Source organism: Trichosurus vulpecula, chromosome 1 (genome assembly GCF_011100635.1).
Source record: "Trichosurus vulpecula isolate mTriVul1 chromosome 1, mTriVul1.pri, whole genome shotgun sequence".
NCBI lineage: Eukaryota > Metazoa > Chordata > Mammalia > Diprotodontia > Phalangeridae > Trichosurus > Trichosurus vulpecula.
The window spans coordinates 339,856,744-339,879,100 of record NC_050573.1 but is presented as its reverse complement, the minus strand read 5'-3'; the positions used below and the strand labels follow the sequence as shown (position 1 = coordinate 339,879,100).

At 39.3% G+C, this 22,357-nt stretch overlaps 1 pseudogene; it reads left to right on the top strand.

Annotated features, from left to right (window-relative positions):
• The first annotated feature begins 1,721 nt into the window (after positions 1–1,721).
• Positions 1,722–22,357, top strand: part of LOC118838061 — a 48,584-nt pseudogene continuing 27,948 nt past the window's right edge.

The window sequence follows — 22,357 nt, the reverse complement described above, 5'->3', positions numbered from 1 at the left end:
GCTCATGCTAGGGAGTTTTAAGAAGAGTTTGATCACCATCTACTTAGCACCACTTCTGGTCTCCTCTCTACTAATAAAATTTTAACAAATTCAACAATCTTGCTACTTATCTGCTATGCTACCTCCTATCCAGATACATATTAGAGTTTTCTAAGTAGTCTTTCCACCTTTCTGTGTATGATAGTGCTCTTGGTCAGATGTAGGCTTAGCATTGTTTCATATAGGAAATTATTGAATCCGTCCAATTAAAATTCCAACACATTGCTTCAGTGGACATGGTTCTGTCTATTTTCCACTTAAGCATTTTTATGTTAGTGGTGCTTTGCAAGAACAAACTCTCAACTTCCTGCTCACACACACACACACACACACACACGCACACGTACATGCACGCACACACTCTTCTTCAGTCTGTTACAATCATAGCACAGTACCTTTTAGAGCCAAAGCAATCATAAGAATTTGGCCTCAATAAGAATATAATTTCTTGTCTCATGAATTGTCCTCCTAATTGTTGTCTTCATTTAAAAATTTTATTTGTTATTTTTCAGTCATGTCAGTCTTGTTTGACTTTTCATTAACCCATTTGTGGTTTTCTTGGCAAAGATGATGGAATGATTTGTTATTTTCTTCTCCAGCTCATTTTACAGATGCAGAACTGAAGCAAACAGAAAGTGAGTTGCACACAGCTAGTAAGTGTCTGAGGCCAGACTTTAACTCAGAAAGATGAGTCTTCTTGACTTCAAGCCTTAAACTCTATCAGTTATGCCACCTAGCTGCCCCCCAAATTTTGCTTACATTGTCATGCATCACAAAGCAAGGATGGTGTTGCCTGAATCTAGAGGTAAACCACTGAGTGGCATTAGACCATCCTTTAATATCAACCATTCCTCTTAATTGTAATATTGTATTCTAACTGGTTGCTTTCATCTACCACTACCACTAAGGGATACTCATTGCCTCTCATTTAAAAAAATACATATTGAGTTATGTTTCTTTCTTTTTAATTTGAAAGAAAATCAGCTGACAATTCCCTTCTTCAAAAAAAAGAGGGAGCATTACTATGAAGAGACAAAACTAAGTTCCTAAACAGATTTTTCTAATGGTGAATTTTGGAGACACTAACCCAAAATTCTTAATAAAAACTTGTTCTGGGGTGGAGCCAAGATGGTGGAGTGAGAGCAGGCGCTCAACTGAGCTCTCTCATGAATTTTTACAGATACCACTAAAAAATTAATCTGAACAATTTTGAGAGTGGCAGAATCCAGAAGGAGACAGAGTGTGGCAGATTTCCAGCCAAGGAGAGTCAAGAAGGTCCATAGGAAGGATCTGTCGCACTGAGCTGGGAGAGCACAGAGCACACAGGTCTAGATCTGACCAGAGTAGAGCAGGAGTGGGCACTGGCACACTGTATCACCAGTGGCAGCAGCAATGGCCAAACCTCTCAGTGCAGAACAGGGGTCTGTTGGAGCTGAAGCACTGGGCTTGCAGCATCAGCAGCAGCTACACCTGGGTATATCAGCACACAGACTAAATGTTTGAAAGTCACCTAATTGAACTCCTGGGAGCCAAGATGGTGAAATAAACAGTATGTTTTCTCACCTGACCCCCACCATTGACCTTGAAAAACCCAAAGAATAATGCTCCAGGAAAATTCCTGGAATAGTGGAGTCAGCAAAGGGGGTACAACAATCTTTTAGCTCAGGAGGTTAAGGAGATCAATGGGAAGGGCCCCTCTTGCTGTAGCTGAAGGGGACCAGCACAGGAGGCAGGCAACCAGCAAGCCCCACCTCAGTGGATGGAGATCCAGAGCCCCAGCAGGGTGGAGCCTACAAGCACCAAGGCTAGGACTTCAGACAGCCAGGGAATCAGCAGACACCAGCATGGACTGGCATCCACCAGCAATTGAGTCTACCCGTGGTCTAGCCAGCCCTAGGGTAGGAGGAGACCTTCAGTGGCCAGACCACCCCTCCCCCACACCTCAGGTTGCAAGATTCAAGGGACTATTGACATCACCTGGCCTCAACCTTGGCACACACTAGCCAGCTCCTGCTCAGCACCAGGTGAGCTACAGCTATATTATATACCTTCCAGCTGACAGATCTAGAGGCCACCATATACAAAGCAAGTAACCAGGCCCCTAGCTGTCTGCATAAGAAGTTTGTGACAGAACCCTCTGTACCCCAGAAGCAGAGATCCACTTTAAAAACAAGGAAAAAGGCAATCAAAATGAAGAAGCAAACTAAAAAAGCAAAGACCATAAAAGCTTACTATGGGGACAGGGAAGACTGAAATACAGACCCAGAGAGGATAGCGTTGACACTATATTCACATATGAAACATCAAGAGGGAATGTGAATGGGTCTCTAGCCCAAAAAGCATTCTCAGGAGGCCTCAAGGAGGGTTTTAAAAGCCAAATTACAAAGGTAGAAGAAAAACTGACCAATTCTTTTAAAAATAAAATGGACAAGATGGAAAAAAATCACTGAAGAGAACAAATCTTTAAAAAGTAAAATTGGCCAAATGGATAGGGAAGTACAAAATCTAACTGGAGAAAATAACTCCTCGAAAAGTAAAATTGGTCAAATGGAAAAGGAGGTACTGAAGCTAACTGAAGGAAACACTGTTGAAAATTAGAATTGGGAAAGTAGAAGCTAATGACTCCATAAGGCATCAAGAATCAGTCAAACAAAAATCTAAATAATGAAAAAATAGAAGAAAATGTAAAATATCTCATTACTAAAACAACTAAACTAGAAAATAGAACCAGGAGAGATAATCTAAGAGTTATTGGTCGATGGGAAAGCCATGATGAAAAAAAGAGCCTGAAGAGTATCTTCCAAGAAGTCATTAAGGAAAACTTCCCTGAGGTCCAAGAAACAGAGAGTAAAATAGTCATCCAAAGAATCCACCCTGGGGGCAGAGCCAAGATGGCTGTTGGAAAGCAGGGACTTGCATAAGCTCCAACCCAGGTCCCACCAAACACCTATAAAAAATGGCTCTGAACATATTCTAGAACTGGAGAACCCACAAAATAGCAGAGGGAACCAGGGCTCCAGCCCAGGAGAGCTAGGATGGTCATGGGGTAAGGTCTGGCGTATGAAACTGGGAGCAGAGCAGAGCCCAGTGTGAGCTGCTCCTGGACCAACCAGACATACCCTAGTGCCCTGAATCAGTGAGCTGTGGCAGTTGCCAGACTTCTCAAACAACAAATACCAAAGACTACAGAGAAGGTTAGTGGGAAAAATTGCTGGGACAGAGTGAAGTAGTTCGCCCCCAGGTGCAGTGGAGGTGATGCAGCTCTGAGGCTGCTAACAGAGCTACAGCTACAGTTGCTTCTGGCCCCAGGCCTACCTGGTGGGAGGAATTAAGTGGCAGATCTGAGAGGGAGTGCAGAGCCAGCTTATATCTGAGTCAGGTCCTGGTTGGCAGTTCTTGGGGAAGGACTAGCACTGGTGTGCTAGAGCTTGCTGTGTAGAAAGAACTCTTAAAACAATGGCACAGACCCTCAAGCTTGGGACAAAGTACTCTATACTCTACAAGCAGTCATACCCCAATAAAAAACTCAAGAGTCCAGTAAGTTGGCAGGGAACATGGCCAGGCAGTGAAAACAGACTCAGATTCAGACACAGACTTTGGAATATTTCTTTGTTGACAAAGACGACTAAAGCATAGAGCCAGAAGAAACCAATAGAGTCAAAGAGCCTACATCAAAAGCCTCCAAGACAAACATGAACTGGTCTCAGGCCATGGAAGAGCTCCAAAAGGATTTGGAAAAGCAAGTTAGAGAAGTAGAGGAAAACTTGGGAAGAGAAATGTAAGTGATTTGACAAAACCATGAAAAAGAAATCAACAACTGGCACAAGGAGACCCCAAAAATACTGAAGAAAATAAGACCTTAAAAATAGATTAACTCAAATGGCAAAAGAACTCCAAAAGGCCAATGAGGAGAAGAATGACTTGAAAGGCAGAATTAGCCTAATGAAAAGGAGGTCCAAAAGACCACTGAAGAAAATACTACCTTAAAAATTAGATTGGAGCAAGTCAAAGCTAGTGACTTTATGAGAAATAAAGATATTATAAAACAGAACCAAAGGAATGAAACAGTGGCACACAATGTGAAATATCTCACTGGAAAAACCAATGAGCTGGAAAGTAGATCCAGGAGAGATAATTTAAACATTATTGGATTAACTGAAAGCCATGATCAAAAAAAGAGCCTAGAAATCATCTTTCAAGAAATTGTCAAGGAGAACTGCCCTGATAGAGCCAGAGGGTAAAATAGAAATTGAAAGAATCCACAGATCGCCTCCTCAAATAGATCCCAAAAAGAAAACTTCAAGGAACATTGTTGCCAAATTTCAGAGCTCCCAGGTCAAGGAGAAAATACTGCAAGTAGCCAGAAAGAAACAATTTGAATACTGTGGAAAAACAATCACGATAACACAGGATCTGGCAGCTTCCACATTAAGGGACCGAAGGGCTTGGAATACGATACTCTGGAGGTCAAAGGAGCTTGGATTAAAACTAAGAATCACCTACCCAGCAAAACTGAGTATCATGCTCCAAGGCAAAATATGGATTTTCAATAAAATAGAGGACTTTCAAGCTTTCTCAGTGAAAAGATCAGAGCTGAATAGAAAATTTGACTTTCACACACAAGAATCAAGAGAAGCATGAAAAGGTAAACAAGAAAGAGAAATCATAAGGACTTGCTTAAGTTGAACTGTTTTATTTACATTCCTTCATGGAAAGATGATGTGTATAATTCATGAGACCTTGGTATTAGGGTAGCTGAAGGGAATATATACATGTATATATATATATATATATATATATATATATATATACATATATATATGCATATATATATATATACATATATATGTGTGTGTGTGTGTGTGTGTGTGTGTGTGTGTGTATGGACAGAGAGCACAGAGTGAGTTGAATATTAAGGGATTATATAAAAAATCAAATTAAGGGATGAGAGAGGAATATATTGAGAGAGGGAGAAAGGGAGAGATAGAATGGGGTAAATTGTGCCACATAAAAGTGGTAAGAAATAGCACTTCTGTTGGAAGGGAAGAGGGGCAGATGAGGGGAATGAGTGAATCTTGCTCTTACCAGATTTGACCTGAGGAGGGAATAACATACACACTCATTTGTGTATCTTACCCCACAAGAAGGAAGGAGGAAGGGATAAAAAAGTGGGGACAATAGATGGGAGGGCAGATATGGGGAGGAAGTAATCAAAAACAAACACCTTTGAAAAGGGACAGGGTCAAGGGAGAAAATTGAATAAAGGGGGATAGGATAGGAAGGAGCAAAATATAGTTAGTCTTTCACAACATGAGTACTGTGGAAGGATTTTACATAATGATACACGTGTGGCCTATGTTGAATTGCTTGCCTTCTTAGGGAGGGTGGGTGGGGAGGGAAGAGGGGAGAGGATTTGGAAGTAAAAGTTTTAAAAACAGATGTTCAAAAAAAAGTTTTGTATGCAACTAGGAAATTAGATATACAGGCAATGGGGCATAGAAATTTATCTTACCCTACAAGAAAGTAAGGGAAAAGGGGATGGTTGACATAAGGGAGGGCTGACTGGGTAATGGAGCAACCAGAATTTATGCCATCTTGTTGTGATGGGGAGGGTAGAAATGAGGAGAAAATTTGTCATTCAAACTCTTGTGAAAATCAATGCTGAAAACAAAAATATTAAATAAATTAAATAAACAATCAAAAAAAAGAATAAATGCTCTAAATCACTACTAAGTAGAGAGATACAAATAAAAAAAATCTGAGGTACCGCATCACACCTATCAGTTTGGCTAACATGACAAAAGTGGAAAATGATAAATCTTGGAGAAGATGTGGAAAGTTGGAACACTACTTCATTGTTGCTGGTGCTGTGAGCTGATCCAAACATTCTAGAGAGCAATTTGGAGCTATGCCCAAAGGGATATAAAAACATGCATACTCTTTTCCCCAACAATATAGCTTCTAGGGCTGTATCCCAAAGAGATAATAAAAATGGGAAAGGGACCCACATGTACAAAAATATTTATAGCAGCTCTTTTTGTGATGGCCAAGAATTGGAAATCAAGGGGATGCCCATCAATTGGGGAATGGATGAACAAGTTGTGGTATATGAATGTAATGGAATACTATTATGCTGTAAGAAATGATGAGCAGGTGGACTTCAGGAAAACCTAGAAAGTCTTAAATGAACTGATGCTGAGGGATGTAAGCCAAACAGGAGATCATTGTACACAGTAACAGCCACAGTGTGTGAGGATTGATTTTGGTAGACTTAGTTCTTCTCAGCAATGAAAGGACCTAAAAATTTCCAAAGGACTCATGATGGAAAATGCCATCCACAACCCTAGAAAGAGGTATGGAGTTGGAATGCAGAGTGAAGGAGACTCTTTGCTCTTTTGTTTTGTTTTGTCTTGTTTTGTTTTGTTTTCTTTTTCATGGTTTCTCCCATTCATTATAATTCTTCTATGCAACATGACTAATGTGAAAATGTGTTTAATAGGAATGTATGTGTACAGCCCATATTGGATTGCATGCCATCTTGGGGAGGGAGGGGAAAGGGAAGGGGAGAAAATTTAAAACTTATAAAAATGAATATTGAAAACTGAAAATAAACAAATTAAATATTATATTAAAAAAACTTGTTCTGATGAAAGATAAGGTTTTTTTATTTTTGTTGTTACAAATTGTAAATTGGAGCTTGATTTCTTAAAAATTTGATAAACAGAATAAATCAACTAAGTTTATAATGTTACAATTTTATAGGACAGAGGACTTATTAGATACCTACTGAACAAGACTAGTCCACTAGGATATCTTAATTTGTGAAATCCTCACTTGTGAGGTAAGGAGATTTAATAACTTTCCAGAATGCCTCAGCAGTGTTCTCAAATAATGGCATACATTTAATAGGTTATCCTAGAGTAGCAAGAGAAGAAATAACAAATTTTTACCCTTTTACATACTCTGTTCTCTGGTAATTTTATATCCTGAACTCAGTTTTTAAGTCTGATATTAATCCAGATATGGTGACTAGGTCCAAAATTACATAAAAGTGGACTTGAAGGGTGAGAAGATCTCTAACATTGTGTGTAGTCATTTGTTTATGGTTCTAGATTCATTTACACAGATTACTTCAGGTCCTAAAGCATTACAGTTCAGTGCTTGAAGATTATTCCTGAATACATTGTAACCCAAGGAAACTGCCCTTTGGGAGCTAATTAACTTGCTTGTTTGCTATTAATGCAAGGCTGTCCCTACTACTGACCGAAGGTGCTTTATTCTGCAACTGGCCAAAAGATGAATTCATGGCTGCTGAGGCTTTCTTGAAGTGCCCCTTAAGAGAAGGTGTTAATTGGGGCACCATGCTCAATATTAGGGAGGGTAAGTAAGCATTTAGAGACTAAAACCGTTAATTGACCATTAACAATTAAATACAAATTCTTGAACTAAATGGCCTAGGGCTATATCTGTTACATAAATAGAATTTTATTGGCCTGTAGGAGTTAATGCAAAGTGCTTTACTTAGTACCAAGGTAAAGTTTATTGAGGAGGGAGGGAAGGGAAAGGGGGGAAATGCCTCACTATCTGATAAAATAGGTAAGCTTTGGCTTTTCGCCACAAAATTGTTGCTCTATTTTAAATCTCAAAATGAACCTGACAGTAAATTTAATTGCTATTGCGAAGGATTTATGTTTGCAGGAGGTTAAAAAATCTATTCTATGGACCTGATTATAGGATTTTAAACTGCTATGATGTAAATTACTTCCTCTGGGGTGTTTGATAGTAAGATAAGGGTTGTTTTAGAAAAGGTTCAAGACTGTGTCCTAGAAGAGTTAATTTACTTCACAGCAGCAAGGGTTTTAATTCCTTGGGGTATGCATTCCTAATTTTGACTCATTAGTCATAAAACACTATTCTAAGGCCATTCTCCACAGGTACTATGAATGAAGAGGAGTCCTGAAATCCAGTTCCTCTGGTGCAGAGGACTCCCTATCATAAAATGAAATGAGCACCGCCTGGGTGCTACTTAGTTATGTACTCTTTATCATCATTTGTGTGCACAGTGCAATCACGAACATTCTTCTGTAAGATAGAAAACTAAATAACCAGACATTTGCTAATTATATTCTGATACTTAGGAAAATGGTGTTCATAAATGACTCTAGCCATGCCTGTTCTTGTTGGTTAAGAAGCATTAAATTTTCACAACCAGACAGAGAATGTGTATTAAGGTTCTAGAAGAAGAGGTAACCAATGGCTGCCTTATGTCTTTAGGTCATTGACCTAAAGCATCCAGATAGAGTAGTTAGACACAATGCTAGAGGGATTTTTTTCAATATTTAAAGTAATTTAACAGGTTTTTTTTTAAAGTAGGCATAAATCTTTGGCTTTCTAGACTGTGGTAATATCTGCTAAGCAGTTCATACTTTCCAACATTTTGTATTTAAATATAATTGGACTTTACATGTTGTACTAAAGTTTTCAAAGCACTCTGAATTAATTATTACATTTGATCCTTAAAGTTATTCCTCAGTAAAATAATACCAATGCTGCAGAATCAAAGGCTGAGAAAGATTAAAGGATTGTTCAGTATGACCTACAGTATCTAGCTGAGTCAGGATTTGAACTTAGCATTTAGATAGGATCTCTAGGATTACTACAAATTAGAGTCAAGTCTCTAGAAATAGCTCTATGGTACTGCACAGTAATAGTACTAGCATAAAAATCTATAACATTGGTGTTATTAAAATAAGTTTTATTACCTTAAAATAGTTTGTCAACTTAGCATAACTGATTCAATTTTGTTTTAAACCTAAATTCTGGGATTGGCTTCTTTGCATAAGTTGTTTATTCTATAAGTTATTTTTCCATGACAACATAAGTACCTTTATATACAGGGTGTTCCTAAAGTCTGGACACATAGGCAAAATGCATATTTTCAAGAAATGCAATGATCGAAATTTTAAACAACACTTTAAAATTGGAATATTAACAAATAACATCTTCAATATGACTTGCATCATTTGTGATGCAAAGGTTGATGCACTTTGCAAGATTCATGTGAACTTGATGCAGTAACTCAATAACTTCACATTCCTGTCAATTTTAGCATATTCACTCTTGGAATATGAATATGAAATCATATGATGTTATTTGAAGTTGAAGATGGACCGAAGTCATCTTTTACCCTGGTGCAACAGGCCTTTCCTGCTGACCCTCTTAGGTTTCTTGGGCTGGAAATTTTTCCCCCTCACCTTGTTGTGGGTTCTGCTGCTCTAGAATATGTTTAGGATAATTTTAGAAAGCTATTTCGAGAGCTTTGGGTGAGAGTTCAGATAAGTCCCTGGCATTACTCCACCATCTTGGATCCAACTCTAGGGCAAGATTTACAACACAACTCAAAATATGTGATTTCAAATTTTTAACTCCACAAGGAATATAGTGACTGAAGAAGAGTGAATGCATTTGTGTGTTTGGTGTATATATACATACATACAGAAACACAAACACATATGTGTGTATGTATGTGTTTATGTAGACACACACACACACACACACACACACACATAAACAAGACTTAAGCAAAAAAAGTCTAGAATTGACCAAAAGGGAAAATACATGTTGAAGAGAATACAAGAAATGATGATATTCTAAAGCAGGGCTATCCAAGCTTAGGTTTTTATTGAAAGAACAGACAATATATTTTGATTTGCTACTTTAGTGAAAGCTCTGCTGTAGCTTGGCTTCATTTACTAAAGCATTTATGTAAATTCCTATGCTTGTAAAAATCTCATTCATATTTCCTGTTGAGGAGAACAAATGACATAACAAGGGTGATGTCTTGACTTGCATGTATGCTAGATTTAAGCAAGGAAGAGTTCAGTCATCAGCCTCACTCTCTCTTTGAGAGTCATTGAAGACAATAACAAGACAGAAGCCAAGATGACTGGTGATGGCCTGAGATCAAGTAGATGTCCTTGTATCATTGATGTCTAAACAAGTTTTAAGTGTTCCACAGTGTCTGCTTCAGCCATCTTTGTAACTGTTAGAACAAATTGTTCTCATCCACCCATTACAACGTAAGTCTTCCCATGTTTAGGGTTTTCACCCCTCTGACACACTGATGGATTTGAGGTCTGTCAGTTACCCTAACCTGGTTTAGCCAAGTTGCCAAGACGGTTTCACTTGGATGTGGCCACCACACATGGTACAACTTCATGGAGTCACAGGTAAGGTTTGGGTGGCAGGTAGACACCAACAGTGGATAAGCAGCCCTGAAAAGGTCTTAGCAAGTCCTTACATTAGATGTGCTAGTTCTCCTTTAACAACCTATACACCCCTCTCTTCTTCAGTTCAAATATGGCTTCAGACATGTACTAGCTGTGTGACCCTTAGCAAGTCACTTAAACCTGCTTGCCTCAGGTTTGTATCTGTAAAATGAGCTGGAGAAGGAAATGACAGGGCACACCAGGGTCTTTGCCAAGAAAACCCCAAAAGAAGTCATGAAGAGTCAGTCATAATTGAAAATGACTGAACAGGTAAGTAATATTTAAACTACCATTTAAAAATCGTAAACACAAGAAATAGAAGAAACTTTCAGTAACTACCAAAAGAGATAAAAAAATTAACAGATATAAAGTAACAAAAGATATAGATATCATATATATATATATATATATATATATATATATAGATAGATAGATATAGATATAGATAGATATAGATATAGATATTATATGTATAACTAAAATTTGCTGCTTAAAAGAACTAAAAAGGGGGGGCGGAGCCAAGATGGTGGCTGGTAAGCAGGAACTAGTGTGAGCTCCATACCGAGTCCCTCCAAAAACCTATAAAAATGGCTCTGAACAAATTCTAGAATGGCAGAACCCACAAAACAGCAGAGGGAAGCAGGGCTCCAGCCCAGGACAGTCTGGATAGTCTCTGGGTGAGGTCTATCCCACACGGAGCTGGGAGCTGGGAACGGACTGGAGCAGAACCCAGCCTGAACGGCGTGGACCATCCAGACCAGAAGGCAGCCAAATTAGTCTTTCACAACATGAGTATTGTGGAAGGGTTATACATAATGATACACATGTGGCCTATGTTGAATTGCTTGACTTCTTAGGGAGGGTGGGTGGGAAGGGAAGAGGGGAGAGAATTTGGAACTCAAAGTTTTAAAAACAGATGTTCAAAAACAAACAAAAATGTTTTTGCATGCAACAAGAAAATAAGATACACAGGCAATGGGGCGTAAAAATTTATCTTGCCCTACAAGAAAGGAAGGGAAAAGGGGATGGGAGGGGAGTGGGGTGACAGAGGGGAGCGCTGACTGGGGAACAGGGCAACCAGAATATATGCCATCTTGGAGTGGGGGGGGAGGGTAGAAATGGAGAGAAAATTTGTAATCCAAACTCTTGTGAAAATCAATGCTGAAAACTAAATATGTTAAATAAATTAAAAAAAAGAAGTTATCAGTGACTCAAAATTATATTGGCACAGTTACTGCTCATTATTAATATCGGGTCAATACACTAGATTGGCCACTGAAAGCAATAACACCAAGGTAAGCATACATACATATGATGATAACTTGCAAAATAGATGTATATCTCTGAATGATAATAACTTGCAAAATAGCTGTATATCTCTGAATGAAGGGGAAATAGTTTCTCCTGCCAATGAAATCATCATTATACACAAATATGATACTGGGTGGTCTATGGATAGCTTAAACTTAGCATGTCCTACACTGAACTCAATATCTCTTTCTCCTACCCAAAGCCCCACCACCCATCATGCTAAAATTTTTATTACTTTTGAATAGCCATACAAACACTTAGGAAGCTTTCAAACTAGGTTTAACCTTGAAATTACTTTCTCTTGCTCTACTTCTAATCCATTGTCAATTCATTGTTTTCTTCCGTTGCAAAATCTCTCATGTACACAACTGCTTTTCTTCTCTGAAACTTCCAGTACCCTAGTCTAGACGATAATTACTTGATATCCTCATTATACCAGTAGCCTTTTTCCACCTCCCTACTCCTACCCTGAGTACTTTCACTGATTTTTCCCTATGCTTATGATTGCTTCTCATCTCAGCCCCCCTGGTTTCCTTCAATATCCAGCTAAAATTCTACCTTGATCCTTAATTCTAATGACTTTATTCTTTGATCTCCCTTTGATTCATATGTTTCTGTGCATGTGTGTACACACATACATAAACACATATATGTACAGGGTATGATTTGTTCTTTGGCCCACTCATTCTTTAGATTATTTAGTCTCCAATTCATTTTTAATTTATCTTTCCATCATCCTTTATTACAAAAAAAAATTTACTGCACTATGATCTGAAAAAGGATTCATTCACTATTTCTGCCTTTCCACAGTGCATGGTGAAGTTTTTAAGCCCTAGTACATGGTCAGTTTTTGAGTATGTACCATGTACCACTGAGAAAAAAAGTATATTTCTTTTTATCCCCATTTAGTTTTCTCCAAATGTGTATTATATCTGCCTTTTCTAAAATTCTATTCACTTCCTTAACTTCTTTCTTGTTTATTTTGAGGTTAGATTTATCAAGTTCACCTCTAAGAATCTGCATGCTATACCACTTGGTACATATATGTTAAATAATGATATTGCTTCATTGTATATGGTGCTTTTTAGCAAGATATAGTATCCTTCCTTATGTCTTTTAATTATATTTATCTTTGATTTTGCTTTGCTGAGATTAGGATTGCAACCCCTGCTTTTTTTACTTTAGCTGAAGCACAATATATTTTACTGCAACCTTTTAGCTTTACCTTGTGTGTATCCCCCTATTTCAAATGTGTTTCTTGTAAGCAGCATGTTGTAGGGTTATGGTTTTTAATCTCCTCAGCTATCCACCTCCATTTTATGGGAGAGTTCATCCCATTCACATTCACAGTTATTATTACTATCTGTGTGTTTTTCTCCATCTTATTCCCCTCCCCCTTGTTTATGTTTCTATTTCTCCCCTCTCCCTTCCACTCCACACAGGAGATTTGTTTTGGACTGCTGCCTTCCTCAGTTTACCCTCTCTATCGATTCCCCTCTTTTTTCTTACCTGTTTCCACTTGCTACTTCTTCCCTCCCTTCTGACTATTCCCCTTCCTTTTCTTTCCCCCTTTCCCTCCTACTGCCTGTAGTAGACATTTGATTTCTATACTTCTCAAGGTATGTTATTCCCTTCTTGAACCAAATCCAATGAGAGTAAAGCTCAAATATATCTCTTCTCCATTCCTTCTTTCCCTCTACTATAGTATGTTTTTGTGCCTCTATGTGTGATGTAATTTACCCTTTTCTACTACCTCCTTATCTCTTCTCCCAGACACCCATACCTTTACATCCCTTAATTATGTATTTTTTATCATTATATCAGTTATTTTATACTGACATCCACAGTCTCTCTCTCTCTCTCTCTCTCTCTCTCTCTCTCTATATATATATATATATATATATATATATATATATATATATGTATACACGCATACCCCTTTCAATTGTCATAACAGTACTATTCTCAAGACTGACATATGTATAAACACATATAAAACAAAATAATCTTATATAGGGATGTAACTAATTTGCCTTCTTGATTAACTAGAGTTCCCCCTGCGCCCATTTACCTTTTAATGTCTATCTTGAGTTTTGTATTTGAAGATCAAATTTTCCATTGAGCTCTGGTCTTTTCATCAGGAATGTCTGGAATTCCCTTACTTCACTGAATGTTCATCTACTTGCCTAGGAAATTATGCTCAATTTTGCGGGGTAGATGATCCTTGGTTGTAGTTCAAGTTCCTTTGCCTTTCAGAATATCATATTTCAAATTCTCCTGTCATTTAATGTAGAAGCTGTAAGATCCTGCGTGATCCTGACTGTAGTTCTGCGATATTTGAATTGTTTCTTTCTGGCTGCTTGCAGTATGTTCTCCTTCACTTGATAATTTTGGAATTTGGCTATAACATTTCTTGGCATTTTTAATTTGGGTTCTCTTTCAGGGGGTCATTGGTGGGTTCTTTTGATGACTATTTTGCCCTCTGGTTCTAGGACCTCTTTTTGGAAGATACTGTCCAGGCTCTTTTTTCCATCACAGCTTTCTGGTAGACCAAAAATTCTTACATTGTGTCGCCTGGATCTATTGTCCTGGTCTGTTGTTCTTCCAATTAGATATTTCATGCTTTCTTTTATTTACTTATTTTTTTTGTTCTTTAGATTTTGTTTGACTGACTCTTGATGCCTCATAGAGTCATTAGCTTCTACTTGCTCAATTCTAATTTTTTAACAAATTGTCTTCATTTTGCTTCTGGGCCGCATTTTCCACTTGCTTTAATTTATTTTTCAGGGCATCATTTTCTCTAACTAGATTCTGAATCACCTTAGCTGTTGTGTGATTTTTACTTTTTTTTCTTTTTTTTTTAAATAAATTTCACATTTATTTAATATTTTTAGTTTTCAGCATTGATTTTCACAAGAGTTTGAATTACAAATTTTCTCTCCATTTCTACCCTTCCCCCACTCCAAGATCGCATATATTCTGATTGCCCCGTTTCCCAGTCAGCCTTCCCTTCTGTGACCCCACTCCCTCTATCCCCTTTTCCCTTACTTTCTTGTAGGGCAAGATAGATTTCTACGCCCCATTGCCCATATATCTTATTTCCTGGTTGGATACAAAAACTTTTTGGGAAGATCTGCTTTTAAAACTTTAAGTTTCAAATTCTCTCCCCTATTCCCTCCCCACCCACCCACCCTCCCTAAGAAGGCAAGCAATTCAACATAGGCCACATGTGTATCATTATGTAAAACCCTTCCACAATACTCATGTTGTGAAAGACTAATTATATTTTGCTCCTTCCTATCCTATCCCCCGTTGTTCAATTTTCTCCCTTGATCCTGTCCCTTTTTGAAAGTGTTTGCTTTTGATTACCTCCTCCCCCATCTGCCCTCCCTTCTATCATCCCCCCTTTTTATCTCCTTCTTCCTTCTTTCCTGTGGGTTAACATACCCAATTGAGTGTGTATGTTATTCCCTCCTCAGGTCAAATCTGATGAGAGAAAGGTTCACTCATTCCCCATCATCTGCCCCCTTTTCCCTTCCAATGAACTTTTTCTTGCCACTTTTATGTGAGATAATTTACCCTATTCTATCTCTCCATTTCTCGTTTTTTCTCATCCCTTAATTTGATTTCATTATTTTAGGTATCATTCCTTCATATTCAACTCACCCTGTGCCCTCTGGCTATATATATACACAGACATATATTCTCTTCAGATACCTTAATACTGAGGTCTCATGAATTATACACATCATTTTTCCATGTAAGAATGTAAACAAAATAGTTCAGTTTTAGTGAGTCCCTTATCATTTTTCTTTCTTGTTTATTTTTTCATGCTTCTCTTAATTCTTGTGTTTGAAAGTCAAATTTTCTATTCAACTCTGGTCTATTCACTGAGAAAGCTTGAAAGTCCTCTATTTTATTGAAAATCCATGTTTTTCTTTTGGAGCATGATACCCAGTTTTGCTGGGTAGGTGATTTTTGGTTTTAATCCTGGATCTATTGACCTCCAGAATATCATATCCCAAGCCCTTCAAACCCTTAATGTAGAAGCTGCTAGATCTTGTGTTATCCTGATTGTGTTTCCACAATATTCAAATTGTTTCTTTCTGGCTGCTTGCAGTATTTTCTCCTTGATCTGGGAGATCTGTAATTTGGCAACAATATTCCTAGGAGTTTTCTTTTGGGGATCTTTGTCAGGAGGTGATTGGTGGATTCTATCCATTTCTATTTTACCCTCTGGCTCTAGAATATCAGGGCAATTCTCCTTGATAATTTCTTGAAAGCTGATATATAGGCTCTTTTTGTGATCATGGCTTTCAGGTAGTCCAATAATTTTTAAATTCTCTCTCCTGGATCTATTTTCCAGGTCAGTGGTTTTTCCAATGAGATATTTCATATTGTCTTCTGCTGTTTCATTCCTTTGGTTCTGTTATAAAACAGAACCAAATCAAGATATTATAAAATATCTTGATTTCTCATCAAGTCACTATCTTCGACTTGCTCCAATCTAATTTTTAATGTAGTATTTTCTTCAGTGGTCTTTTGGACCTCCTTTTCCATTTGGCTAATTCCTCCTTTCAAGGAATTCTTCTCCTCATTGGCTTTTTGGAGCTCTTTTGCCATTTGAGTTAGTGTATTTTTAAGGTGTTTTTTTCTTCAGTATTTTTGGGGGTCTCCTTTATCAAGTCATTGAATTTTTTTCATGGTTTTCCCACATCATTCTCATTTCTCTTCCCAATTTTTCCTCTACTTCTCTAACTTGCTTTTCCAAACCCTTTTGAGCTCTTCCATGGCCTGAGACCAGTTCATGTTTTTCTTGGAGGCTTTTTATATAGGCTCTTTTACCTTTTTGGTTTCTTCTGGGTGGATGGGTCTTCTTTGTCACCAAAGGAAGATTCCAAAGTCTGAGCCTGAATCTGAGTCCGTTTTTGCTGCCTGGCCATGTTCCCAAACAACTACTTGACCCTTGTTCTTTTTATTGGGGTACAACTGCTTGAAGAGGATATAGTATTTTATCCCAAGCTTGAGGGGCTGTGCTGTTGTTTTCAGAGCTGTTTCTACACAGCAAGCTCTGCCACACCAGCACTCCTCCTCCCCCAGGAACCACCAACCCTGACTGCAACTCAGATCTGAGCAGGCCCTGCACTCCCTCTCAGATCTGCCCCTTAATTCCTCCCACCAGGTGTCCCTGGGGCCCGAAGCAACTGCAGCTGTAGTTCTGTAGCTGCACCACCTCCGCTGCCCCTGTGGTGGTGGCCAAACCACAAACTCCTTTCACTCTGTTCCTGCAGTTATTTCTCAGTAACCTTCTCTGCTCTCTTTGGTGTTCGTGATTTGAGAAGTCTGGTTACTGTCACAGCTCACTGATTCAGGGCACTAGGTCATGTTCCACCTGGATACTGGTCTGGTTGTTCTGGGTGCTGCCTATGCTGGGCTCTGCTCTTCTCCCAGGTCCATGTGATAGATCTTAACCCATGACCATCCAGGCTGTCCTAGGCTGTAGCCCTGCTCCTCTCTGTTTTTTTGTGGTTTCTGCAGTTGTAGAATTTATTCAGAGCCATTTTTATATGTGTTTGGAGGGTCCTGGGGGAGAGCTTTAGGCCAGTCCCTGGTTTCCATTCCCCATCTTGGCTCCACCCCCACAATTTTTACTCTTTAAAAATTTGTTTTCATCAGTGATTTTTTTCCATTTTTTCTCTTACCTCTTTAATTTGGTTTTTAAAATCCTCCTTGTGCTCTTCCAGAAATGCTTTTTCAGCCGGAGACCAGTTCACCTTTCCTTTTGAGGTTTCAGGTGTGGGTATAGTGTCCATGCTGTCCTCTTTGAAATAGGTATTTTGATCTTCCCTGTCTCCGTACAAAGAATCAATAATCCTTTGTTTCCTAGAGCTTTTCATGTTGGTTAACTTTTTCCTGGCTTTAAAATGGATTTCTGCTTCTGGGGTTTAGGGTGCTCTTTCCCCAGCTTCTTGTTCTGGGAATTGTGGGTGTAGTTATTACCTTTGTGTGTTATGGCCTCTGGTTTTTTGAGTTGTTGGGGAAGGGTGGTCTGGCTGCTAGATTTCTCCTCTTCCCTTAGTGCTGTGGTACAGTCTTTTTCTGTCCTGATATCTGCCACTTCCCCTGGCTATGTGAAGGCAGGTCTGTGGTTGTGGTGTTGAGGTTTGCTGGCTCCACCCTCCTGAGCCTTGAGAACTCCCACTATTCTGCTGTGGTGGGACTTGCTGGGACACTTCTCTGCCTGCACTAGTCTCCTTCCACCACCACCATAAGGGCCCTCTCCCCAACTTCTCAAGCTAAAAGGCTACTGAAGCCCCACTTCTGGCTGTTCTTTTCAAACTTTCTCCTGAAGGAATATTATCTGGGTTAGGGAGGGAGGAAGAGAGAGCCATTTTAGCTGGCCATTATGACTCCTGGAAGATTCAAGAAGGCATGTTTCAAACCTTTAGGCTGCATGCCTCTGGGGTAGTTGTCCTTGCAGCCTCAGTTGCTGTGCTGCTTCCTCCTATAGCTCTGACAGACTCCTGTCTTGGGTTGGGAGGCCTAGGGAACATCACCAGGTTCATGCACCCAGCATTCTCCCAGCCTGGATTGCTGGCTGATTTCCACAGCTGCTTCTGCTTTGGTGTTGTCTGGGGCAGCTCTGCAGCCTGGGCACTCTCTCAGCCTACAAATCTGTCCTGTCTACTCTGAGAACTCTTCTGGCTTGGAAATTTGCCACACTCAATCTACTAGTGGCTTCTAACTCTCTCGAATCTGCTCAGATTCCCTTTTTTAGAGGTTTTTGACAGAATTTGTGTGAGAGTTCCTGTAAGACACTGTTTTCACACAGCCCTGTTGGCTCCCTTGATCATCATTTTAACATAGCTGTTACTAGGCCCTATGATCTCCTAGATCTTTTCACTTCATTTTGCATCAGCTAATATAGGTTCTGTCATGTTTTTTTTTCTTCATGTTTTCTGAATCCATTTCCCTATTTCTTATAGTACAAGATGCCTTCATCAGAGACAGAAAAACAGCAGTTCCATTTTTTCATGGCCATGTGGACATATGAGAGAGAGAAAGTCTCTGTCTTCTTGCTGTTAATTTTCAGGCCAAAATTAGGACAAGCAGCAGAGAATCAAGCAACAATTTTTTGCATCACAGCCTCAGAGGCTACATTGAATGCACAATCATTTGTCAACAAAAAGTCATGCAGCAACTCCCCCTGCAATTTAGTCTTAGCTTGTAGCCTTTCCAAGTTAAATAATTTACCATTAGTGCAGTAGATAAACTTCTTGCCATTTTTGTTCTTATTGCCAACAGCTGACAACATAGCTGAAAACATCATGCTAAAAATCATGGGAGAAAGCACACAGTCCCGCTTCACTCCATTGTTTCCTACGAAAGAATGAGAGCATTGTCCATTATCCAGAACCCTGGTGGTAATGCCATCATGAAACCAAAGTACAATACTGATGAATTTCTCCAGGCAACAGAATTTTGCCATAATTTTCCACAAACCCTCATGACGGACAGTTTCAAAGGCCATAGTCCAATCAATGAATGTTGTCCACAGACCTCACTTCTGCTCCTGACCTTTCTCATGGAGTTGTCAAACAGCAAACACCATATTGACTATTACTCAGCCCATTCTCAAGCCACAATGACTATCAGGTATATCACCATCTTCCAGATGAATGATCAGCCTATTAAGGAGGACTATGGCAAGAATCTTGCTGGCAGTCATCATAGAGAGACCCTCTGTGATTGTCACAGAACAACCTATTTCCTTTTCCTTTATAGAGATGGACAATGGAGGCATCCAGGAAGTCCTGGGGGATATCCTCCTGCTGCTGTATAAACTAGAAAATTTCAGTCAGCTTTTGTATGATCAATGAACATCCTGCCTTGTAAATCTCAGCTGGAATAGCATCAGTAGCAGGCTTTTTGTCACATAAGAGGAGCTGAATGACATTTGAAACATCTTCTACAGCTAAAAGTTCAGCTGGAGGGGGCTTGACGTCAACTTGAGATGTATGATCAATGGCTTTAACGTTGATTGACAATGGCCTGTTGACAACACTGTGGAAGTGTTCATCTCATCTCCCCAGGATCAAGTCTTTATCACTAATCAATGTGGTTTCATCAGCACTGAGTATTTGACATTTACCATAGCTCTTTGGCCCACAAATAGTCTTGCAGGCATCATAAAAGTGTTTTGGATTGTTACTATCAGAATCACAGGTTGTATTTCTCCTTCCTTCTTGAAAAGGACCATAAAATCAGGGAAATGATTACATGACTTGCAGTTGACTTTGATTTGAGTGAGGAAGGGCTGTGCAAGCTCACCAGCCTCACTTTCTTCTCCAGTCATCTGGGTCCAGTGGCCTGATATTCATCAGGAGGACTGGACACGGCCCAGGATGCATTGGGAGACCCTGGCCCTTTTAGGCTAAGGTCTTTTTAGGTTCTCACTTTGAGGGAGGTAATGCTCATTCAGTGAACAGATCACTTTAAGAAGTAGCCTCTCCTCTATTTTTTTCTCGTTTCCTCTCCTCTCCTCCTCTCACCTCATATCACCACACTCCACCTCAGGGTGCTCTGCCCAAAGGAAGGTACATTTTGATGGCTGAAGGCTGACTCCTTACCTTGGGGTTTACTGTCTGGATTTCTTTCTCACAAACCAAATTTTAGACCCAATTCACTCTGGAGCTCATAGATTAGACAATAGGTGCCTGCCCCTCTAGCACTGAGTAAATGTAAATACTAAATAGTAACTGTTTCTCTTTTGGCCAGAAACCCTGAGGGTCTTCCCTCCCAGTCTGATTTTTTTTCTTTTGAGTTTTGATGAAAGGGACCATCACTTGATTAACTTCTTTTTTTTTCAATTTTTAGTTTACAACATTCAGTTCTACAGGTTTTGGGGTTCCAAATTTTCTCTCTCCCTCTCCTCCCCCCTCTCCCACAAGACAGCATGTAATCCCATGTGGGTTCTACATTTACCTTCACATTGAACTTATTCACATAATAGTCCAGTTGTAAAGAAGAATTATAATCAATGGAATGAATCATGAGAAAGAAAAAATGAAACCAGAAAAGAAGAAAAAAAAGAGAACAAAGAGTTTACCTCAGACTCTGGATGTGCATAGATTTTTCCATCATGAGTCTTTTGGAGCTGTCTTTGAACCTTGTATTGATTAACTTTTTAAAGAAGGCTATTCACAGAATTGTGGCACTTCACTCAAAACAAGAACCTGAAAATACCTTAGCCTAAAAGGGCCAGAGTGTCCCAGTGCATCCTGGGCCATCTCCAGTCATCCTGGTGAATATCAGGGTGCTGGACCCAAATGGCTCTGGAGGAGAAAGTGAGGTTGGTGACCCTGCACAGCCCTTCCTCACTCAAATCTAAGTCAACTGCAAGTCATGTCATCATTTTCCTGATGTCATGGTCCTCTTTGAGAAGGAAGGACAAACACAACAACTATCAGAATAAAATTGAGTTTCATCCACTTTTTAGAGACACATGTACTAGACTGCTGGTAAACCCCATGGAGTTCTTGTTTTTCATTTTGCAGCTTCTGAATTTCCCCATTATTTCTGTCAAACAAATCTTGATGTTTGCTAGTGTTCTGTCCCAGATGAGTAAATGTAGGGCTCTGCATCAAATCTTTGAAAGGGCCCCACTCCTTTTTTGCTCCACTGTTGCCAACTCTGTGTTGGCTCAGCTTCCTATCCAAGGTACCAGCCAACTGTTTATGCTTGGAGAAGCTCTCTAATCTGTTGATATTAAGTCTTTTGGTAGAACTCTTGCCTTGGGGATTCTGTTTTTTGTTAAATGCCAATGTTTAGTTTAGAGAGGAAATGTCTAGCAATCTGTCTAGAATCTGTCTGGTACTCTGTGCCACACATTGCCTTCATCACTCTCACATCCTGTCTCTTCTCCTTATAATAACATAGTCTACTAAAAGCCAATTTTTGCTGTGAGGGTGCATGCATAAAGTTTTTTTATGATTATGTAAACAGAAGACAGTGTTGTGATGGGAAGGTCATGAGATGCACAAGTCTTGAGTAGTAAGTGGCCATTTCTGTTTTCAACTTCATTCCTCCCAAGGATCTCCTGCCATATCTGATAGTTTGTGCTTACTCTGGTATTAAAGCCATCCAGAAATATAAGCTTGACCTCTTTCAGTACATTGATGATGAGGGTCTCTAGGTCTTGATAACTTTTTTCTTTCACCTCATTAGAGTTCATCATGGTGTTCCTATGGTGGTATCACACTTTCCTACAAGGGGCAATTGCATTGTCATGAGTATATCATCCTCTCCCTTAGGAGAAATATGAACTTATAGACTAGATTAATTTTATTTCAAAACCTAAGGCAGCTTCTTGGCACACCCCTTTACTGTGGCCATTCCAGAGAAATGTGTATACAAGTCTGACTTTGGTAATTGGGTGTTCATGTGCCTGCTTTGTTTCACTCAGGACTGCTATTTGGGTGTGATAGTTCTCGCATTCTCTTGCAACAAGAGCTGTTACTCTTTTAGGCCTACTGGACTTCTTGTTGTTCATAAGTGTGTGCATATTCTATGTACTGATGGTGAGTGGAATCATCTTCACAAAATTTTTTTGTGTGTGCATGTGTGTGTGTTCCAACCACAGTGTAAGATCCTTTCCATCTTTAGCAAGCTGGAAAGGATTGGGTGCAGCAGACAATTTTTAGGGTTTCTTTTCTAGCCATTATTTCATGCCGAGAGGT